Genomic DNA, 22881 nt, shown 5'->3' on the forward strand with positions numbered 1-22881 from the left:
CTTCCAATGAAAAGGCGATAGGGAAGCGAGGGAGCAAGAATGGAAGAATTGATCCAAGAGAGAAGCGTCTGACCCCCTCCCAGAAGAGAAGAAGTTGACAGCCAAGCTCGTTCGGATGAGGTACAGGGAAGAGAGAGGCTCCGAATGATCGTTACGCGGAACAGCGGGAAGAAAAAGTTAATTTGAGGAAACTACAGCACTAACAGTGTGTTCGACGGAGCAGGAGAGGTGGCCGAGGCACCTTACGGTTATTTTTATGCCACGCTAAATTGTTATCAACAGATCAGCACTACAGCTCACGTATGTATGAGGATGACTTGTGAGCAAGCTCAATCACCAGCGGGCAGCAGGACAAGCTGCTACCTAGAGATATAGACATATTATTTAAACATGGTTTATCGGTTTATCTATGATGGTGCCTCACTTTCATTGTTACTTGTATGTGAGAGAGCGGGAGCTTTTAAGTATAAAGGATGAATGAGAAAATTTCCAAAAAAATCTATTATGGTAGTTTAAATATAAGTCAATTTAAGGTGGTTCTTCACCTAACCCATTTACTTAAACTTACAGGGAAATTTGGAGGGATTGTTATTAAAGTTATAAGGCATCTTTCTTTAAAATTTCAAGTCCCTTTATCAGGCAAATTTTTGAAAACAAGTCAGTCAAAAAATGCACTTGTAACATGTGTTCTTATGTAGGTTACTTTTCCATACTACGATATCATGTAATATCTCGTAAAGTAGACTTAAGATCGTAATAGAAAAAGTTTATAGTGAAAGAAGAACTTTTCAGCTTTCTAATAATATAACAAAAGTTTGGGCTAATCAGGGAAATAGTATACGATATTTAATCGTAAACGAAATGTTTGCCGTGTAAACTGCGGCAACGTCTGCTTGAGTAGGAGCGTACATGCCATTTTCAGAACCTTGCGTCAAAAAAAAATTTTTTTACAACTCTTACTCTGACTTTATTAGCTTGTTTATTTGTATGTAAATGCAATGATATTATGGTCAAGTGCCAGTACAACATATTTTATGTTGCAAATAATACGCTAATCGAAAATTAGAAAATCACAGGGTCCCGTGTCGCTTTGATACGGCACCATCGTGAAGAACCACCTTAAGAAACTGCTAAAAGCAACAATGTAAATAATTTTTATGAATTTTTTCATGAAGCAATGCAAATAAACAGTATTTAAATAATATATCTATGTTGTGTAGCAGCTTGTCCTGCTGCTGCCCTCTGGCGGTTAAGCTTGCTTATTATTCATCATCATACCCACATGTAGCACGCACGCGCACCCGCACACACTCTCACACACACACACACACACACACACACTGAAAAAGAGGTGTGTAGTTTACACCGTAGCAGAACATCAGGTTACGTCGTCAGGCGTACGGCCTCCCTGTGCGGGCGAACGAATCTGTAGATATTTATCAAGCGATAGTGCATTCTGAGGTGGGCAGCGGTAATGGTGGTGGCAGAGGAGGCACGAGATAAGTCAGGAGTTTTACGACCAAGATAAGTAGGAAAGCCGGACGAGCTGCTTCTACTGGTAGTCGACTAATTTAACACTGATTCGTATAGTAATGCCTTAAAACCGTTTCTCTCTCTCTCTCTCTCTCTCTCTCTTCAGTTTATCCCTTGATTTCTTTCCCAGCCTCCATCTCTAGCTCCTCCTCTAACACTGTTTCGCTCTCGCTTGCTGTAAACTCGTTGTACTAACCCCCACTATCCAGGAATTCCCAGGCAGAACTCTTTCTTTTCGAGTCAAAGTGTGGAACTACCAGAGAAGCTCGCACAGAGCCAACGAGACACGAACAGGTGAAAAAATAAGCTCTCAAGTTTTTGGTACCACAGGGCACATCAGAAGTATATAGTATAGAATTGAAGATGGGATGATCCATGCAATTGGTCCAGCGTCACAGCAACGATATAAAATAGATTCATCGATGCAAATACTTTACGATTTTTTAGAGAACACAAATATCTAAATAAGTATGCGGAAAATACGAAAGAGCTGTACGACTATCGAGTTATAAAGCCAAAGAAATAACGTGAATTTGTAAAGGAATGACTTTCTATGAATGACTAGCATGCCCCCCCCTCGTCACGGCTTCACTCGAGACTCACTAAATGGAACACCGTAGCGTGTTGACATGTAATGTGAAACATTTTTGGTTAAACATTTTACATCTATTCTTGACACTATTCAGAACAAAAATCTTATTAAAAACATATTTGTTCGAGGTTCATACAGTTTATTGGATCATACAATAAGCTGTGAAAAGTAAAATGAAATAATAATGATGCTGAATAGTAGTGTACGTTCCTTGCGTCATAAAATAATTGTTAGCCCTAAAGGGCTGTTGGTTTGCAGTTTCTCACGTTATAGTAAAAAAAAAGGGCTATTTGTTGAAACTGTAAGGATGTCAAACTGACATGAAATATATAATTAAAAAATTGTTTTTTTCAATCTCACAACTTTTTTACCAAAGGAACAAAGTTGTTCAGCTCACTCTTTCTATTTTTTATCGCCACAATGAATAATAATACATATCATCCTATCTATTCAAAAGTCATAAAAATTTATGTGATGACTGTCATCAGGATTTTAATGAAAAGCTGATCTTTTACGTAATGGATTCTTTATTTGTCGATCTTAACGCTGCTTATTTCAATCTCGATAAATGTTATGCGTCAGTTTCCTGACGCCTTAAATTGTAAACATTTAAAGCACTTGAAGTGTTCCTTCAAAATTGCGCTCTTGCAACTTTTGGCATGATTAAGACTTTTGTGAGTCCTTAAGGCTGTTAAGTTCTAATATATTTACTGACAAGGTAGTTCAACATCCAGTGGTCCTAAAAAGGATCGGTGAGCTAAACTTTTTTGGGCTAAAGTTTCCAGCAAACGTGACTGCCTCTATACCTTAAGATGATCTTCTCTGACCTGTTACTCTAGCACCAGACTGATCGGGAGGAAAACTACAACATCTGAAGCATTAGAGCTAGTTGCAGAGCTCTTTCCGTAGCCATAGTAGTTGTTGCGCTCGGGCTTAGTGATACTGTTAGACGATCTGGAAAGTTGTCACTTTGTGGATCATCGCAGCCTTAGGTGGGGACGCGCGCGCGGTTTACTGACAGCGTTTGTTGCGTGGGCGTGGTTGATACGGATCAGGTGGACCAGGATCTTGTTGTGTCTCTTGTGACTGAATTGAGCCCACTAGCGGAAAATACGATTACCGATATTAACTACACTGGGGATGAGCTGAACATAGAGTCATCTAATTCTGCTGGCTCGACTACCGGCCCCCCAGATGGTGGGGATTTAGGCCCAGACGGGTTGCCTTTGGATTAGGACACCTTTAGACCGTCTGATCAGTTTGCTGCGCTCTACAAAGCCATCGCAAAGACGAAGGCTGACACTGACAATCGGCTGCAACATGTGGAAACCCAAGCGGCTGCAAACTCTGAAGAATTGATTTAGCTGCGTCGTGAGAACACTCAGCTTAAGGTTACACTTCAGCGCGTAGGAGGCTCAGAGGGATCCAGCGCCTTGTCAGCTGAAGGTCGTTAGAGTGCCAGCACGTTGTACAATCGATCAGTATGACTTCGTTTAAAATCTTTTACTTATCTTACAGTTGCAGGGATTACTCTCTGATGTTTTAGATGTATGTGCATTTTCGGTTAGGGGTGTAGCTGCCGCTATGTCGTCTGGTGGGAATAGGTTGCGTGATACTGTCCGTAAGGGCAGATCTTATTTGATAACTCTTAAGGTCACCATGTCACGTGATTATACTAGCAAAGCATACAAACGTTTAAACACGTTAAAATTCTCACAGATTTATAATGACTGTACTGGCAATAATAATATTAAACTTTACGAGCTGCTTCCAAGATCCATGCACTCTTTACTCATGAAGGCAAAGTCCATGGCTAAAACTTTAAATTATAAATTCGTATGGGCTCGAAGCTGCGAAATTTTTATACAGCTGGATGAGCGATCGCAGCGACAGAGTATTCTTTCCAAGGCGTATTTCCGGTTTCCTCTACACCACATGATGCCACATTACATCACCATGCTACACATTATAAATTTTATAAATTGTATTTCTTTTCTTTTAAACATTTCTAAAAAAAAAAAAAAAAACAGTTTCCAAAGAGATTCGAACTCCCGACCTCTAACTTTCTGACTATTTGCCCTTACGTACTCTGCTGTAAGCAGGCCCGACAGGGGTATTCAAATACTTCATGTTTCCTTACAGTTTATAACTTATTTTTTATAGAAATTTTTGTTTCATGTACATTAATTTATTTGGTTTGATTATAAATTAAATAAATAAACAATTTACTTAATAAAACGATTTTTTTTAATGTTTTCAAAAAACTTGGCAATTAGTATGTTTTAGCAGAACATCCTTCCAATTCATTAATAAATATTTATTCCTTCGTATTTAATTTGTTACTTTAACAGTAAATAAATAATTTTTTATACAATCCTTTCATATTTTTTCAAAAATTTCAAAAACTGCAAAAAAATTTTTTTGTACTGTACAAGTACAATAATTAATTCTTATTGTATTTTATTCTTTTAAAATTAGTTCATTCGTGATTGAAGTGATTTTTTGACTTTAGGACGTTCTTCACATACTTTGTGGGGGAAAGCTCAGAGAAGTGAGAGGAAGGCTAATGTGTATACAGTAAAGCTAGCAATTCTTTTTCTTATGTGGATGTACTCATATACATGCTTTTACGCACATCTCATCCCCTCTTTCTAAATTCATTCAAAATTTAACTTGTAAGTCTATTTAAAAATTCAATAGGTTTTTCTAAAAGTAATCTTTTGGACCCAAAAAATAAAGAGATTCCTACAAATCATATAAAAGCCATTTGATATAATTTTTTCCTATGGTTACGTGTTAACTATCCATTTTTTCAAATGTAACATGTATACAATAATGGTACAGTCAAACGAGTTGCAATTTTTGTGGGTATTTTTATGCTATTTCAATAAACGTTTGACGTCTGACGTTTATATAATATCTGTCAAAAAAACCTATCTAACTTATGTCAAAAAGTTGTATTATCGGATAAAGAGATACTCGAGGGTATTGTAAAGCAAAATCTTGCAGGAAGTGGTCTGAACGATGTCTCTATGATATATATGTATCCTGCTAGTCGAAAAAAATACAGGTCATGTACTATCCAAGTTAAACCTGATGCACGAGCGCTGCTTTTTAAAAGTAACTGAGTCTACATAGGATGGCTCAGGTATCGTTTCGCTGATCACATCAGTGTTCAACAATGTTTTAAGTGTCAGGAATTTGGACATATAGCTGGCAACTGTGATGCTGATGCGATATGCGGATTCTGTGCTGGACCACATAAGTCTAAGAACTATAAATCTAAAGAACGGCTACAATGTACTTATTGTTTAAAAAGCAAAATTCAGAACGCTTCTCATTCTGCCTTTGATTCGGCCTCATGATAGCAAATCCTGTAATGTAGATCATAGCAAATGAAGATATTGGTACTTTTGCGCAAAAGCTCATCATTGGGCACACTAACGCGTAATCTATAAGGGCACACTTCGAAGACATACGCAGTATTTTACTAATTAATAAATTAAATATATTTGGAATAAGTGAGACTTTTCTTAAGCATGATATTCTTGACTCACAGGTTTCTGTTGATGGCTGCACTGTGCTGAGGAATGACCGGGCAGGTAGGGGTGGCGGAGGAGTTGCCATATACGTCAAGCAGCCCGCTGTATGCAGGCTTATTAGTGCGTCACAACAGTACGAGATACGCATCAAATCCACTCGTATTTTTTGTGCTACTGTATATAGTCCTACCAAAGCTGGATACTGGGATGACGTAGAAAAGGCAATATTTAATTGTAACGCTGCATATGATTACCTTTTGCTTATGGGAGACTTAAATATAGACTGGGCGAAGGTTTCCACGAATCAGAGAATTCTTTGTCGGTCTATTAAATCGCTTGGCCTTTATGGAATTCCATTTGGTTTCACTCACCGAGTGGGTAGTTCGAGGACGATGATAGACTATGTTTGCGTCAACTGCCTGCAGGATGTCACTTCTTACAAGCAGGTCAGTAATCCCTGGATCTCTAAACATGACACCTTGATAATTAAGCTTGAGGTTCCAACAGCCCCTAGGGGTGGGGTCACTATTACGAGACGACGTTTTAGGGAGTTTTGTGAGGAATTAGTACTTGATGATCTTGTCTCGCTTGACTGGAGTGCTGTCTTCGAGGCCCCTACCTTGGATGTTAAGATTGACCTGTTTTCGAGCATTTTGCTGTCGGTTTTGGACAAGCATGCTCCATTTCGTAGCATCAGAGTGCGTAGTAGGCCATCACCATTGATGAATGCTGACATTGCCAAGCTTATTCGGGCGCATAATGCTACTTGGGCTTTGCATTACCAGAGACGAGATCGATCAAGTGCTATTGAATACAAACGTCTGAGGAATTTGGTAAAACTTACTTTGCGCAATGCTGAACACAGCTACTATCGTAATAAAATACTTAACAGCAAAAATACCTTTGAGACTTGGAAGATTATCAACAATTTGGGACTTGCTGGAAATAGGAAGGACACACCTCAGCTTCCTTGCTCTCCTACCACCTTGAATAAACATTTCGTTGGCGCAGATGTTCCCATTATGCTGCATGATTGTCCTCCTACCGCGCGTATCAGATACGTATCGGAGATTTTCACCTGACAATAGGTTCTTTTTTAGACTTTTGGAGTCCCGCGATCTTATCGATGCTGTTATATTTTCTCGATCTAATGCAGTTGGACCTGATGGCATATCATTGCGATATATTAGGCAATGTTTGCTAATTATTTTGCCGATTATCTTGCATATATTCAACACGTCTCTACAAAGCGGAATCTTTCCAACAGCTTGGAAACAGGCTAACGTTGTACCGATAGCGAAGAAGCAAATGGCATTCACCTTGGATTCCTTTCGACCCATCAGTGCAAGCAGTAAGCTTCTTGAGGTGGTTGCATGTAGACAGATTTAAGCCTTTATTGAAGATAATTCTATACTGCATAATTGTCAGTCGGGATTCCGAAGGCTGCACAGCACCTGCACAGCACTTACAAAAATCGTTGATGATATCAAATTAGCTGTTGATAATAAGTGTGTTACTCTTCTAGTATCGGTAGATTTCTCTTGAGCCTTTGACCTCGTTAACATCTCGCTTTTCATTGAAAAGCTTTGTGCGATTGATTTTTCTGATGCAGCTTGCTTATGGATTTCGTCATTTTTGACTGATCGTACTCAGGTAGTTCTCGCTGCCGATGGGCGTGTGTTACAGGCGCTTTCGCGTACAAGCGGGGTACTCCAGGGTAGCATTCTTGGACCGTTATTGTGTACACTAGCGACACACGATTTTCTGGACGTTTGCATGGATGTTATTATGCACCAGTACGCTGATGACTTTGTAATATATGGTTCAGGTCCGATTGCTGATGTTCACGGGGTTGCAAACCGAGTTGGCAGGGCTCTTGACGCGGATTCAACTTGGGCCACGAGCAATGGACTGATTAACAACCGCAAGAAAACTGCAGCTGCTTGGTATGGATCAAGGGCTCTCTTTAGGGAACTGCATGATATGCTTGAGCAACCAGTGCTTCTGCTGGACCAGGCCCCGATTCAATTTTTAAATGAGCTTACTCTGATAGGAGTAATACTTGATTCTGAGCTAAGTTTTAAGAGTCATTGTGTAAAGATCTCTGCAAGATGTTTTGGTGTTTTATCCAAACTGAGAAGATGCGGTGACAGTCTGCCCAGAAACACAAGATTGATGCTTGTTAAGTCTCTGGTATTCCCACATCTTGAATACTGCTCATTGCTTCTTTTGGGACTTTTTAAGAAAATGAAGGTCAAACTTGAAAGGTGCAAAAATGCAGCATTACGCCTATCATATACACCTGGGAAAATGTTACACCTATCTATAAAAAGTACTCAATTCTAAGTTTTGAGGGCAGACTTACCTACTGCATTATCTGTCTACTCGCTACTTTTCTGCGTACGGACTTACCTGCCTACCTTAGGACTGCTCTCAGTTATGAACATACTCGTGCTGCATACTCTACTAGGACTAGTTCACTCGACTTAGTGATTCCCTATGCTAAAATTGATATCTACAGATACAGCTTCAATGTAGGCACGGCACAGCTGTGGAACCAAAATCCATCTCTAATCCATGCAGACATGTCGTCCTTTACCTTCAGGAACAACCTCATTCGATACTTAGAGTCCATTGACCAGCGTCTTAAATAATTTCATTGTTTTTTTTTTGCTTGTTTTTTTATTTTTTTTATTTTATTATTGTTGAGTTTATTTTATTTTGTTATTACTTTATTTTTATTCAACAACTATCTACATCAAAGTAAGATGCGAGGTGTGATCAAAAAGTAAGGTGACTTTTTGAATTGCGCGCGCTCTTTACACTCTAAGTTAAAAATTTTTTCATTATTATGTTAGTACACTAGTCACGATCATATGTTCATAGTTTTGACTATACAGCATGTGTTGTTTTTATGTGAGAGACTTAAAGGTTAGACTCGTGTTTGCGTGCTCAGCGATTTCTTTTTGTTGAAAATAATGGAGCAAAGAGTTTGTATTAATTTTTGTGTAAAAAACGGTATTAAGTGCTCAAAAACTCTTAAAATGTTGACAGTGGCCTACGGTGAGTCAACTATGAGCAAAAAAAATGTTTATAAGTGGTATAAGTTATTCCAAGAGGGCCGAGAAAATGTTAATGATGAACCTTGCTCTGGGCGACCCAGTACGTCGAACACCGACGAAAATGTTCAGAAAGTGAAAGAAATGGTACTAAAAGATCGTTGAATCACGATGAGAGAAATAGCTGATGATCTTGACAAATCGTTTGGCTCATGCCAATCAATTTTGACGGATTTTTGGGTATGAGACGTGTATCCGCGAACACCATGATAACGCACCTGCGCACAAGTCGTTAATAGTTAGTAGTTTTTTGACCAAAAACAGTACTTCCATCATGCCTCAGCCACCATATTCACCAGACTTTTTCCTCTTCCCAAAATTGAAAAAGTCCATGAAAGGACGAGGGTTTGCCACAATTGAGGAGATTAAGGCTACATCGCTGGAGGAGCTCAAAGCAATACCCAAAATAGAATTTCAGAAGTGTTTTGACGGCTGGAAAAAGCGTTAGCAAAAGTGCATTGTATCTGAGGGGGATTATTTTGAAGGGGATAACATAGTTTTAGATGAAAAAATAAATATTTTTTTATAAAAATGAAGTCACCTTACTTTATGATCACACCTCGTACATTACGCTGCTGTTTCTATTATGAACCACTTCGTAAGTGTGCCTGCATGCACACAATATACATATACACATATATATATATCTTACTAATATATAAAGCAAAGTCGCTAAAACCGTTGTAATCGCTAACCGCGAAAACTACTGAACCGATTTTGCTGAAATTTTGCACACTGATTCATGATACTTCCTAGATGGTTTTAGTATAGTTTTTATCTTAAAAAATTTAATAACAATAGCAATAAATGAGCTCAAAGTTTTGCGAAAATACGCCAGCTTTTCACTTTAGTTCAGTAAAATCCGCTAGGTGGCGTCGACATAAAATCGAAGCTACCTGCAACATAATTAAATAAGTGTGGTTATAAAAGGCCGGAGCGTATCGTTAGCTGTATAGTCGAGCTTCGGCAGCTCATCAAGCTGTTCAGAGAATGCTGGTGATAGTCCTGCAGCTGGGTATCCCGGTTACGGACGCCACTCTTCTCTAAGGGGGAAGGAACCCAAGTGTCCCTTCACCCTGAATCTCGACGAGTGCGATCAAAGAAAAATAAATTAATTCCAACCGATGCCGTCTCTGCCAGAATACCAGGAGACATATCAAGCCAGAGCACAATCTGCACCAACTCTTCAGAGTTGTGTGGCAGTCCCACCATCCCACCTGGTGTAGTTAAAGAATTTGTGGCTACAAATGTAAGCAAGGAAAAACAGCTCTGATGGGCACGGGAAGCCAAAACGGCTACCTTCTTGGTAGTCGCGTCCCCAACGCGCTTACCCACATGTTCCCGTCTAAAGATGAGCAATTGAGCAGTTGGTTATCCGGGGAACGACCCGAGACGAGATATTCTTTGGTCAGCGGCGTACCTCCCTCTATCACAGTCTATGTACATCGAGACTCCCAGGGTAAGAATCAAGCAACCCGTAGCCAGCTCTTCATCATCAGGAATAATAATAAAGAATAGCCTGAAAGTTTCACCACTGGCGCTTTTTAGGGCCATTATAAGTATTTACGTTCCCTACTTAACCATCAATTTCATCGGTTCTTTTTAGGGGCCACCTTAGTGTAAACTACCTTGCCAACAAATACATTTTTATTACCATTTCCGGAAGCGATTCGTCAACTAAAAGACTATATTAACTAAAGACGGGCACTATTAAACCAAGTCAGCTATTCACTGGCAGACGTCACCTGCGGAGTTATTCTTCGCAAGGCTGGGAAACCCGGTGACCGACGACTCTATATTACCCTCTCGACTCTAAGCATTCAACCAGGAATCACTGATCCTCTCCAAGGTCTGCGCTTGGCAAACCTATAACAGCTATAAAGGAAAAAAAAACTTGAGCCAACGGGACAGCCTCCACTGGACCAGTATCACTAACCGATCTCCCTATCTAAGATCACCAAAACAACTAAATCTGCAAAATAAAAAAGGTGCTTTAGACACCAACGTCTTTGACGTTATACCGGGAGACGTTGGGAAAGAGCACTACAACTAGCCCTAAAGCTTCGGACTTTGTAATTTTTCTCCCAATCAGTCTGGGTCTTCAACAGTAAGCCAGAGAAGATCACCCTGAGGTATCCAGGCAGTCACAATTGCTGTTAACTGCAGTCAAAAAAGAGTTAACTTAAGAAGCTCACCGGTCTTTTTTAGGGCCATCGGACGTCGAACTACCTTGCCAACAAATGTATTAAAATTAACAAAGTTGACTGAAAATAGCCTTTAGGGGTCATAAAAGTCGTAAGCATACCAATAGTCGCAAAAGGGTTTATTGGAAAGAAAATCTCAAATGTATCTAATGAATACAATTTAAGGCGTCAAGAAACTGACGCAGAAAATTTATCGAGATTGAAACAGCAGCGTCAAAATCGTCAACTTAAGAGTCCATTACGTGAGAGATCAGCTTTTCATTGTACCCTCACAGCAATCTCTGAAATCTTTAAAGATCCTACTTCAGATTTTTTAATGAGTAGAAAATGTATTTGTGTTTTTGGGGCAATAAAAATGTTGGGTTTAAGGTCCAGGACTTTGTTGCTCTGGTAATAAAATTGTGAGATATGAGAAAAAACAATTTTTTTTTAATATAGATTTTTTGGGGGTTTTAAATCTTAACAGCTTTAAAAATAGCCCTTTTCGTGAATTACACAGAAGAAACCAAATCAACAACTTCTTATAGCCATCGATTTTTTTTATGGCATAAAGAACGCACAGTACTTTTCAGCATAATTATTTTTTTGAATTTGTACACCTTATTATTTGACCAAATAAACTATATGGATTCCGAAAAAATATGTTTTTAATAAGAAGATTTTTGTTCTTAGATGTATCGGGAATATGTGTAAAATTTTATAACTAAAAATGTTTCACATTACGTGTCAACACACTACGGTGTTTTATTTAGTAAGTCTCGGGCGAAGCCGAGACGGGGGGCTGCTAGTATATATATATATATATATATAAATATATATTTATATATATATGCCTTAACCTAAGGCTTTGTATTATTTTGAGGCTATCATGGATCCCGAGTCCTTAGCCTTAAATATTAATTAAAATCACATGCAATCAACGTAGGTATACTCATTCCCACGATAATTTCACCACCTTCGTACACAATATTGTTTCATAGAAGGTATTTTTATACTCAAAATTATATTGTTTGCCATATAATTTTATAGAGGTATAACTTCATACTTGGGTACCCAAGCACCCACTGTCCACTGGTTTGAGAGTATCGAGTTACAAGCTCCTAACTACACAAAAGCCAAAATACTTGTTTGATTAATTTCCACCGGTTTTAGATCGACCTTGCTGACCAACGCGCTGGGCATGGACTGGTCTGTGAATCCCGCATGCTACCCTTGTGTCTTACACCTCCTCGTTTTGACTAACAGCAATGAGGTTCTGGGGGGCTATTCTAACTCTATAATATCTATCATCTATCCACTATATAAATATCTGACCTCACAACTGCTAGAGTAGGGCCTAACTATTACACTTCTATCAATACTACGAACGAATAATGTTGTCGAAAAGTTAGAGAGAGATTGTATAATTGCACTGATTAAATTTTATTGTTTCTGTAACTGTAAAATTACAGTTTAACACAAGGTATTTTGCGTATTCAATTGCAATTTATTGGCTCTATATTAAAATTTAAGATTAAGTATGTACTTTACTTCGTTTTTTCTCAATATAATTTATATATGATTGTTTACTATGTTCCATAAATTGTCAATGTATTAAAATTGCTCTTGCCATACAGACTACAAGTACTTGGCATAATCAGCGTGTTTCAATTTAAGTCAAGTCTCCTGGTATTACGCTGGAGACGTTGGTGTCTCAAGCACCTACTTTTTTTGCAGAGCTCAGTCGTTTAGGTGATGATCTAAGGTGGGGAGATTGGTTCATGATGCTTGCCTGTAGGAGACTGTCGAATTTGCTAAAGTTTATTTTTCCTTTGTAGCTGTTAGGTTCGCCCAACGCAGATCTCAGAGAGAATCGGCGATTACTGGTTGAATACTTAGAGTTGAGGGTAATATAGGGTCGTTAGTCACTAGGGTTCCCAGCCTTGCGACAAACAAATCCACTCGTGACGTCTGCCAGTAAATGACTGACTTGGTTTAATAGTGGCTGGCTTTATATAATCTTTTAGTAGATGAATCGTTGTCACAAATGGTAGTAAAAATGTATTTGTGGAAAACGCAGTTTAATCTTAGGTGGCCTTTAAAAGAACCTATGAGATTAATGATTAAGTAGAGAACGTAAATGCTTATGATGGCCCTGAAAAGGGCCGGTGGTGATACTTCTAGCCATTTCTTATTATTCTTAATGATGAAAAGCTGGCTGCAGGTGGCTTGACTCTTACTCTCGGAGACTCTGCATACAGAGACTGTGCTGGAGAAAGGTACGTCGCGAGCCAAAGAATATCTCATCTTCAAGTCATTCCCTGGATAACTAACCGCTTATCGGTAGTCGGGAAAGTGGGCCTGGAGAGTACCTTATATGTGGGTATGCCGTTGCGATGAACCACTGAGGAGGCTATTATGGCTGCTTGAACTCAAAGTGGTTTTCCCTGGCTTGCTGTTGTAGCAATATCTGCTCTGGTAGCACCAGGTTGGTTAAAAAAATAGACATGAAACTCCAAATTTCTAAAGCAGATTGTGCTCTGGCGAGACGTCTCCTGGTATTTCGCAGGAGACGATAGCGTTCAGAACGTCTTTGTATTGGTGACACTCGTGAATCATGGTGGTTCAAGGTGGAGTTCGACTTAAGTCGCTTGTCCATTAGCGGACAGAGTTGTCAGTAGCCAAGATACCCAGCTGCACGACTCTCAGATCTATGCTTCATGCATGGCTGGTAAACGACTGTGGTATTTGGTACTTTGCTCAGGGATATAACCAGTGTTACATAATTCTATTGCAGGTAGTTTAGATTTTACTTCTACGCTACCTAGTGGATCCTACTATACAGGGAAAAGCTAGTGTATTTTTTCAAAACTTTGAGCCTATTTATTGCTATTATTATTAATTTTTTTTAAGATAAAAACTATACTTAAACCACCTAGAAAGGGTCAAAAATCCGTATGCAAAATTTCAGCAAGATCGGTTGAGTAGTTTTGACGGTTAGCGATTACAACGATTTTAGCGACTTTGCTTTATATATTAACTAGCAGCCCCCCGTCTCGGCTTCGCCCGAGACTTACTAAATAAAACACTGTAGTGTGTTGACATGTAATGTGAAACATTTTCAGTTAGAAATTTTACATATATTCCTGATACATCTCAGAACAAAAATCTTCTTATAAAAACATAATTTTTGGGAATCCATATAGTTTATTTGGTCAAACAATAAGGTGTAATAATTTAAAAAAATAATTACGCTGAAAAGTACCGTGCGTTCTTTATGCCATAAAATAATCGGTGGCCATAAGAAGCCGTTGATTTACAGTTTCTCCCGTGTAATTCACGAAAAGGGCTGTTTTTTAAAGCTGTTAAGATTTTAAACCCCCAAAAAATATATATTAAAAAAATTTTTTTTTCTCATATCACACAACTTTAGCTATTATAACCACACTTTTTTAATTCTGTTGCAGGTAGCCTCGATTTCATGTCGACGCCACCTAGCGGATTTCACTGAACTAAAGTGAAAAGCTAGCGTATTTTTGCAAAACTTTGAGCTCATTTATTGCTATTGTTATTAAATTTTTTATGATAAAAACTTTACTCAAACCATCTAGGGTGTATCATGAATCAGTGTGCAACATTTCAGCAAAATCGGTTCAGCAGTTTTCGCGGTTAGCGATTACAACGGTTTTAGCGAATATTAGTAAGATGAGATAAGATATACAAATCAGTGTAGGTGTATAAGCAGAGCCCAATAGGATCAAACGAGAGAAATACTGATTAAGGTGTATGTGCCAGTACTCGCTTACTTCAGCAAGTGTAGTCGAGAGGCCATAAGAATTATAGCTCAATGGCGCGAAAGACAGGTTGGATTGGTTGGTGCTTCAAAGGTGGAATATTTACAATCTATTCACTTATATAAATACACGTGAGCGCACTCAATTTTACTGACGCTGCGGCCACCGTGAATTTTATTTTTCAACGTTGTATTCTGTATAAACGTGCTATAAAAATATAAACTGGCAAACATACACACTGGAAACACCGGCGTGCGTTCAATTACATTTGAGTGTGTGCGCATACACCATACATAGACGTACTTGGACTCGTTCGAAGCTGACAAATTTTTTTCATAAATCTCGAGGAAGCGGATTCTCTCCCTGCCCAATAAAAAATATCCATGATTTGCCTGGCTGATTGTTCTAATTCTTCCCACAACTGCAAGTTCCTACATGCAGCAATACACGGTCCCTCCTACAACGTGTCATGTCTGTAACGCTTTCCCATTCCTCTACGGTCGCTCCTTCACCTCTTCGCACATGCGCCAAATCTTTCGAAAAGTTTCGATAACCGATGCTAGGGTTTCCCCTCTGAGCATAGCATTAGCCCAGCGCAGGAGATAAACATCAAGATTAGCTCAGCGTAGGAGCATGGCGAGATAAATACAAAGTCACAGTCAATCAAACGAGAGAGCTCCAGGAATGAGGTTAAGGATGTGCGCGCAGTAGTCGCGGACTATACATGCAATGAGGACTCGAAAGCACCGAAAGAGAGCGTGGAGGAAAAAAATTTTATGTGTGCAGCCAAAAGGCAAAACAAACGGACAGTCTCACTTGTTCGAAAAACCTGTCGTTTATCAGGCTCTTCCTTTTGAATATTTGAACAACGCCCTATTTATAGCTGTTTCCAGTGCTCTTATAATATTTCGGTCGACCCTCTCCTGTACAATACACGGCCGTGTCTTATCTTTCTTACGGAGTCCGGTCTATGCAAGCTACGCAGACATTTTTTAAAGTGCTTAGCGTGCGCGCGTGTTTGTTATACCATTCGAAGGTTCAAAGACTCGATCCCTGGAAATCAGGTTCTTGCCTCGGGAAATATCACACCTTTGGCTCGGCAGCGATCGATAAATCAAGCCAAACCCCCGCGGTCTTCTCGTCGCCTACCCTTGCTGTACAGTGTGTCTCCCTCTCTCTCTCTCTCTCTCTCTCTCTCTCTCTGGATGCTGGCTCGTCGAAGAGTGAGCACGTGTCTTTCTAAGCTCCGTATTATTGAGTATTTAAGGCTGTTTCTTGTTACTTTCTTTTTACCATTCTGGCGCCCAATAGTGCAGTTTTGATTGGCTTTCTTGTGGTTTGTGAATTGGTGACAGACAGTACAGTGCTTCCTTTTTTTTCTAACTTTTCTGATATTGTTGTTTGCTGTGTTGGTGACACTTGGTTTCAATTTAGGGATAGTTTCTACCGTTGCGGCACTAGGAGAGATTGGAGCACTCCAAAATTACCGATGATGGAGAACACTGAAGAATCAATCGGTGATAAGCTGATGACGAGCCGTTTCCTCTTTTATCAGCTAGTGAGGTAAACAGGCTGATTGAACGTGCCAGCAGAGACCGTGATACTCTGCTAGAGCGTCTGGGTAACTAAAAGGAAACCAACGTGAAGAAAATTATCCGTGCGCTTGTAAGCTCTTTTAGTGACGCGTTGACGAGGATTGCAGGTGCTTATATGTGTAAATTAAACGAGGATCGACTGCTTGACACTTGTAACAGTGTTAGGGATGCTTGTCAACGTATAGAAAAAGCGGCTGGAACTTTGGCAGGTTCTTTTCAGCCCTGCGCGGATGTCCCGTCTTTTGCCGAAGTTGCATCGCGCAATTTGGGCCCTACTAGGATTCAGCTGGGCACGGGAAAGGCTTTTGCTATTAAACAAGCAAAGCGATTGACGGTTGGCCCCGTTGAGGATCCTCGCTCAGATTTTCCGTCTTTGAAGACTACCAGAGAGACCATTTTTCAGGCCATTGACCCTAGAAGCATGAAAATGGATGTGCAGTGAGTCTACTTTGGTCCTCAAAGCTCTGTTATCATAGAAAGTGAAACTATGGACGCCTCAAAACTTGCAAATTGTGAGGCTCTTACGGCAGCAAGACTGGAGGTCAAGCCTGATCAAAAATTAAACCCCCGGATAATAGTGCACGACATACCAAAGGACCTTGATAAGGAGGAAATCGTTAACACAATTATTGATCAAAATCTGTGTGGATTTACATCTAAGGATATTAAAGTTGTCTACTGATATTCAGTCCGTGAAAGTAAAAACTCGAGATCGTGCGTAATTGAAGTAAGTCCGGGAATCAGGGCATTGCTGCGACGTTGCTCGAAGATCAGCATTGGCTGGCTGGCGTGTCAGTTCGAGGACCATGTCTCTATCGTGCAATGCTTCAAATGCTGTCAGTTCGGTCACATCGCAAAGAATTGTAGTAACACTCCTCGCTGTGGAGACTGTGCTGGACAGCACTATGCCAAAGATTGCACTAAGATCAGCGGGGCTGCATGCTGTGTGAACTGCCTTGCTGGCAAGCTGCCTGTCACCTCACACTCGGCCAGGGACAGAGGAAAGTGCCCACTATTGCGGAAGAGGATTGAGCGTATTGTGTCTCTAATAGATTATGGACAATAAAGCAACATCCGAGCTTCGGATAGGCCATATCAACGCACAATCACTAGAACCGCATGTCCTTGACGTACATAACATTCTATTAACTCAAAAATTACATTTTCTTGCAGTCACCGAATCATGGCTTAAACCTATATGCCCCTCCTCGAGTTACGAGCTGGATGACTACATATTACTGCGTAATGACCGTCCCGAAAGAAGAGGAGAAGGGGTGGCAATATTTGTCCGTAAAAATCTAAATGTCAAAATTCTTTGTAAATCTGTCCAGCAACACGATAATAGTATTCGTCCAGAATATTTATTTATTTTACTACAAATTGACAAGCATGAATAAATTATAGGTGTGGTGTACAGCCCACCCAAGGCAGGATACTGGGCAGACGTAGAAAATGCCCTCTTATAGGAGATTCTTATAGGAGATTTTAACATCGACTGGGCAAAACCATCCACTCCATGCCGTATTCTTAGTGAAATGATCACAACCTGTGGATTGCAGGTTTTAGATTATGGCCCGACACACCATGCTGGGGGATTGCCCTCGACTATTGATTATATTTGCGTAAGTAATTTGGAGCGAGTGATAGAATATAAGCAGGAGCTCTTTCCTGCTATATCTAAACATGACTTGCTGACTGCTGCTCTTCAGTTCGGAATTTCTGGTCTGCAGCAACGCAGCGTTGTCAACCGCACTTATGCTGGCTTTGATGAGGAGAAATTTTACCGAGATGTGCAGCGTCTTGATTAGAGCGAGCTACATCAGACGCAGAATCTGGATGAAAAGGTTGCCGTCTGTGAGTCAGCCATTCACGGACTTCTCGATAGACATGCTCCATACAGATCATTTAAGCCTAAACAGAAGGTGCACCCGTGGCTCAGCAGTAATTTAAAAAATTTGATTCGCTCTCGCAATAAAGCTTGGACGGTGTATAGACGGCACGGGCGGCCGATAGATCATCAGGTCTATAAGTCCCTTAGAAACCAAGTGAAAATAACTATAAGAAACGCTGTTTCTACATACAACTCGGTAAAATTGGCAAGCGCAGCTAGTTCAACTGAATTATGGAAGTGCATCAGGGAGATAGGAGCAACATCCAAAACAAGAGAAGAGTTTCTACTGCCTGCTAGTTGTAATGATATCAATCAATACTTCGTGGGCTTGGGCCAGCCTGCCCCACTGCGTGACCGCACACCGACTGTCTGCATACCACCAGAGGACCGATTTCATTTTTCGCATGTGGTGACGTGCGAAATATTATGCACGAAATAATATGATGCTCTCCGATCGTCTAGATCAAATGCCAGGGGTACTGACGATCTGTCGGTAGGCGATCTAAGGAGATGTATGCCGGAGATACTGCCAGTGCTGTTGCACATATACGACTGCTCACTACAGTCCAGCATATTTCCAAGTAAATGGAAGAGTGCTATTATCCGCCCGATACTGAAGCAGCGACAACCAACAGAGGTTGCACATCTGAGGCCTATCAGTATTTTAAATGCTTCAGCAAAACTGCTCGAGACAGTCGCGTATCGCCAAATAGGCGAGTATATAAGGCAGCGACAACTAATGAATCCTTATCAGTCCGGCTTTAGAAAGAATCACAGTACACATACGGCGCTTGTCAACATAGTGGACGATATACGAGAGGCAGCTGATAAGGAACAAATCACCCTACTTGCGGTGGTTGATTTCTCACAGGCTTTTGACCTGGTTAACATAGACCTGTCTGTCAAGAAGCTCAAAAGGAAGGGCTTTTCCGACTCAGCATGCGGATGGATTCGGTCGTATCTTACGGAGAGAAGTCAGGTTGTGGTTGACGGTGGGGCCATGCGCTCTTTCCCTCTGAAAAGACTCTTTCCCGACTTCGAAAGTGTGGTGACTCGATACCTCGAGGCACGCGCTTAATGCTTATTAAGTCACTAATCTTCCCGTATTATGAGTACTGTGGGAGCCTGTTTTTCGGGATTCCTGCAGAACTGCAAATGAAGGCCTAGAGAAGTAAAAATGCAGCAGTCATATATGCCACGGGCATTAAAAAGTTCGAGCATACAAGTCCGATGTACATCGAACTTGCCATTCTTAAGTACAGTCTTCGTTTGGATTACGTTGGTATTTGCTTACTGTGCTCCGTACTACAACATGAGGAGCCACAGTATCTGGCTGATAAGTTTCACTATCGGAAAAGCACCATTGGAGGCTCTAGGAGACGTTGGGCACTGGACCTGGAGATACCCTGGGCTAGGACGGATTTCTTTAAATGCTCTTTCCGTATTAAAGCTGTCACGCTTTGGAATAGTCTTCCGGTGGATATTCGTTCTTTTTGTGGACGGCCTGGATTAAGTAAGCGACTCTTGGACCATCTCCTTCGGGTCCAGTGTAGTGAGCGGACAAGTTAACTGTGCTTGTGAAATTTCATGAAATTCGTAATTTATTTATTTATTTATTTATTTTTTTTTTTTTGTTGTGTTTTTATTTTTATTTCATTTTATATTTCGTTATTCTAATTAATTTTATTTTTGTATGTATTTTATATTTGACTGTACAGACTTTGTGTGAATATTAATTTACAATTAATATTGTTATAATTGTGTAAACTGCCGACTGTGCAGGACTATGTAAGACCGTTGGAGTCCTTAGTCCAGAATAAATTTAAATTCAAATTCAAATTCAAATTCTCTCTCTCTCTCTCTCTCTCTCTCTCTCTCTCTCCAACAAAGACATCTCAAAAATAAAGATAGTCTACATGTACCCAGGAACTAGAGGAAGAATTTTTATGGGATTATCTTCGTGTAGGTTTAAATATCACATTACGGTAATTCAGTGTTACAACTGCCTTAAATTTAGGCATATCGCTCAGCTGTGTATGGGAACGCAAAATTGTGAAAAGTGCTCGGAAATGCACGCCACACGCGAATTGTAAGAACTATCCCCTGTGCTACGCGAACTGCAAAGCGTCGAAGATAAGTGGCAATATTAATCACTCAACGTTCGATCGTCAGCAGTGCCCAATTTTAAAATCCAGATTATTAAATAAATCCATTATTGGGGTTGAAGTGATTGCATATAGCAAAAAGCTTTTATTCATAGTGGTGCATAATCCATCGAAAGCTGTTTATTGGTTGGAGGTGGATGATGCCCTATTGCGCTCCGGCTCGGGACACGATAAGTTAATACTTCTGGGGAATTTGAACACTGACTGGCCCGTGGAGTCTACCCCTAGAAATATCCTGCGCGATTTTTTGACTTTATTTAGGCTTAGTGTCGTCCTGTTTGACCCAATTCATCGTGTTGGTAACTCGGAGACGACCGCCGATTACCTCTGCGTTAGTTGCCGAGAGAGACTGCTTGCCAGCCAGCAGACGCTGGTACAGGGCATATCATATCATGACATGCTTATAGCAACTCTGGCTCTCGAGGTCTCTGACACCGGTTGAAGTGTTATCTGGCGTCGCGACCGCTGGGGTTTTGACCTGGATACTCTGCACGCGGAACTACAACGTTGCAACTGGGCCGATGTTTACTGGGGCACCGGATAAACACGAAAAGATACACTTGTTTGAATGCTATATCCTGCGGGCATATGATGCCTGCACGCTGGTTATATTGGTATATAGGCGATGGAAGCGTCAAGGCCGCGTGTCTAACAAAATAGAATATCGAACATTAAGAAATAGGATAAAGTACGTGTTGAAAGACGCTCGATTCCGCTATTACCGGGAACGACTGTCTGACTGCAGGGGTGATCCATGTACTCTATGGAGGGAAATATACAGATTAGGGGCGCATAAGCGGGCTGGGCCGATGGAGAGTCTTCTGGTGACCACCGAAGAGCTCAATGAGATTTATGCGGGAGACTCGCCAGTAGTGGACCACCCGATCTCTTACCTCTAGAGGATATCGGACCTAAATGACTGTTTTTACTTTGCGAATGTAGGAGTGCAGGAGCTGATGCAGGCCATTTCCCGGTTGCAATTCAATGTGGTTGACCCAGACGGAATACCGATCTCATTTATAAAAGAGAGTCTACCCGTGGTATTGCCGGTCATGATTAATGTTTTTAACACGTCACTGCAGTCCAGCGTCTTCCCGGACGCGTGGAGGTGGCCATTGATACGACCAATTCCAAAGGTTAGACATACCCTAGCTCTGAATGACTTGCACCCGATTTTCGTCTTCAACGCGTCCTCAAAACTCCTCGAATTCATCGCATTGCATCAACTAACTGAGTTCTTTACAGACATAAATATTTTTGATCCATACCAATCGGGTTTTATGAAGGGTAGGAGCGTTGAGACTGCCCTTTTGAAAATTTTACACAATATCAGAGGAAGGATTGATGAGGGGAAGCTGACGCTGATGGTTTCGTCAACTTCAGAGATGCCTTCGGTAGTGTCGATGTAGCGACCCTCATTGGTGACATACGAGAATTGAGATGTTCGACGTCGGTCTGCAAACGGTTATTTGCGTTTTTGTGCGTGCACGAGCAGAAGATGGTTAAGCCGAGGGGAAGCGTTCCGGATCGAGATGCAGGCACGCAGGAGTACCACAAGGGCCGATTTTGAGCCCACTTCTTTTCTCGCTCTATATATTGGGACTTCCGAGATGCCTCCACATTGTCAGTATCATTTGAACGCCAATGACCTGGTCGTACACATTCAGTATGAATTCAAAGATATACCGACGACCATACGAAGGGCTAACGAATATTTAAGCCGTTTATGCGCCTGGTCGACAGATAGAAAATTTTCGATACGCCCGGGAAAAACGAGGGCGATATGGTTGGAAAGTCGTGCTTACATTTCTCGTATAAGAAAGGAAAGACTATTCGATCTGTTGATCGATGGCGTTATGATTATAACAAACGCCTTCCCTAAGCCTCTTAGGCGTTACATATAATAGTACCCCGGATTTCAGGGAACAATGCGTGAATACACCGGGATGGGTGTTTGCGGCCCTAAACAGTCTGACGCTATCTTTTAATATGAGGGTGATGCTGGTCAAGTCTCTATTCTTGCCACACTTTAACTACAGCGCACTGTTGTTTATTGGTCTGTCGAGGTGTCGAGCGAGCTCAAAACAAAAATGCGTGCATTGATGAACGTGGCCATATGATTCATCACAGGCAAGAAGAGGTGGGAACACATTTCACCCGAATACTTAAAGTGTATCATCATGCCATATGAGGCCGTAGTTAAATACCGAACACTCAAACTTATCATGAGAGTCTTTTCGAGTATTAAACTTGAGTGAGAGGCTGCGAATTAGAACTCAGATTAGATACAGCAAAAGAGTTGCTTTCACATTGCAGGTGCTGTAATATGGAATGCGTTACTGAGTGCACTACAAATATTATGTGGTCGCCCGATGTTCGACCAAAGTCTTCGGCAGCATATTCTCGATGACCAGTCCGAATAACGCGTAACAAGAGTTATTTTATAGTAAAGAAGCGCACTACGTCC

General features: G+C 40.7%; 1 protein-coding gene across 1 annotated transcript in view; it reads right to left on the reverse strand.

Moving 5' to 3' along the window:
* LOC106644351 (roundabout homolog 2) overlaps positions 1-22881 on the reverse strand; it is a 535313-nt gene that overhangs the window by 177618 nt on the left and 334814 nt on the right. The window lies entirely within an intron of this gene.

This window comes from Copidosoma floridanum, unplaced genomic scaffold (assembly GCF_036245765.1).
Source record: "Copidosoma floridanum isolate Cflo_tuat_1 unplaced genomic scaffold, Cflo_Japanese_pri ptg000006l, whole genome shotgun sequence".
Taxonomy (NCBI): Eukaryota; Metazoa; Arthropoda; class Insecta; order Hymenoptera; family Encyrtidae; genus Copidosoma; species Copidosoma floridanum.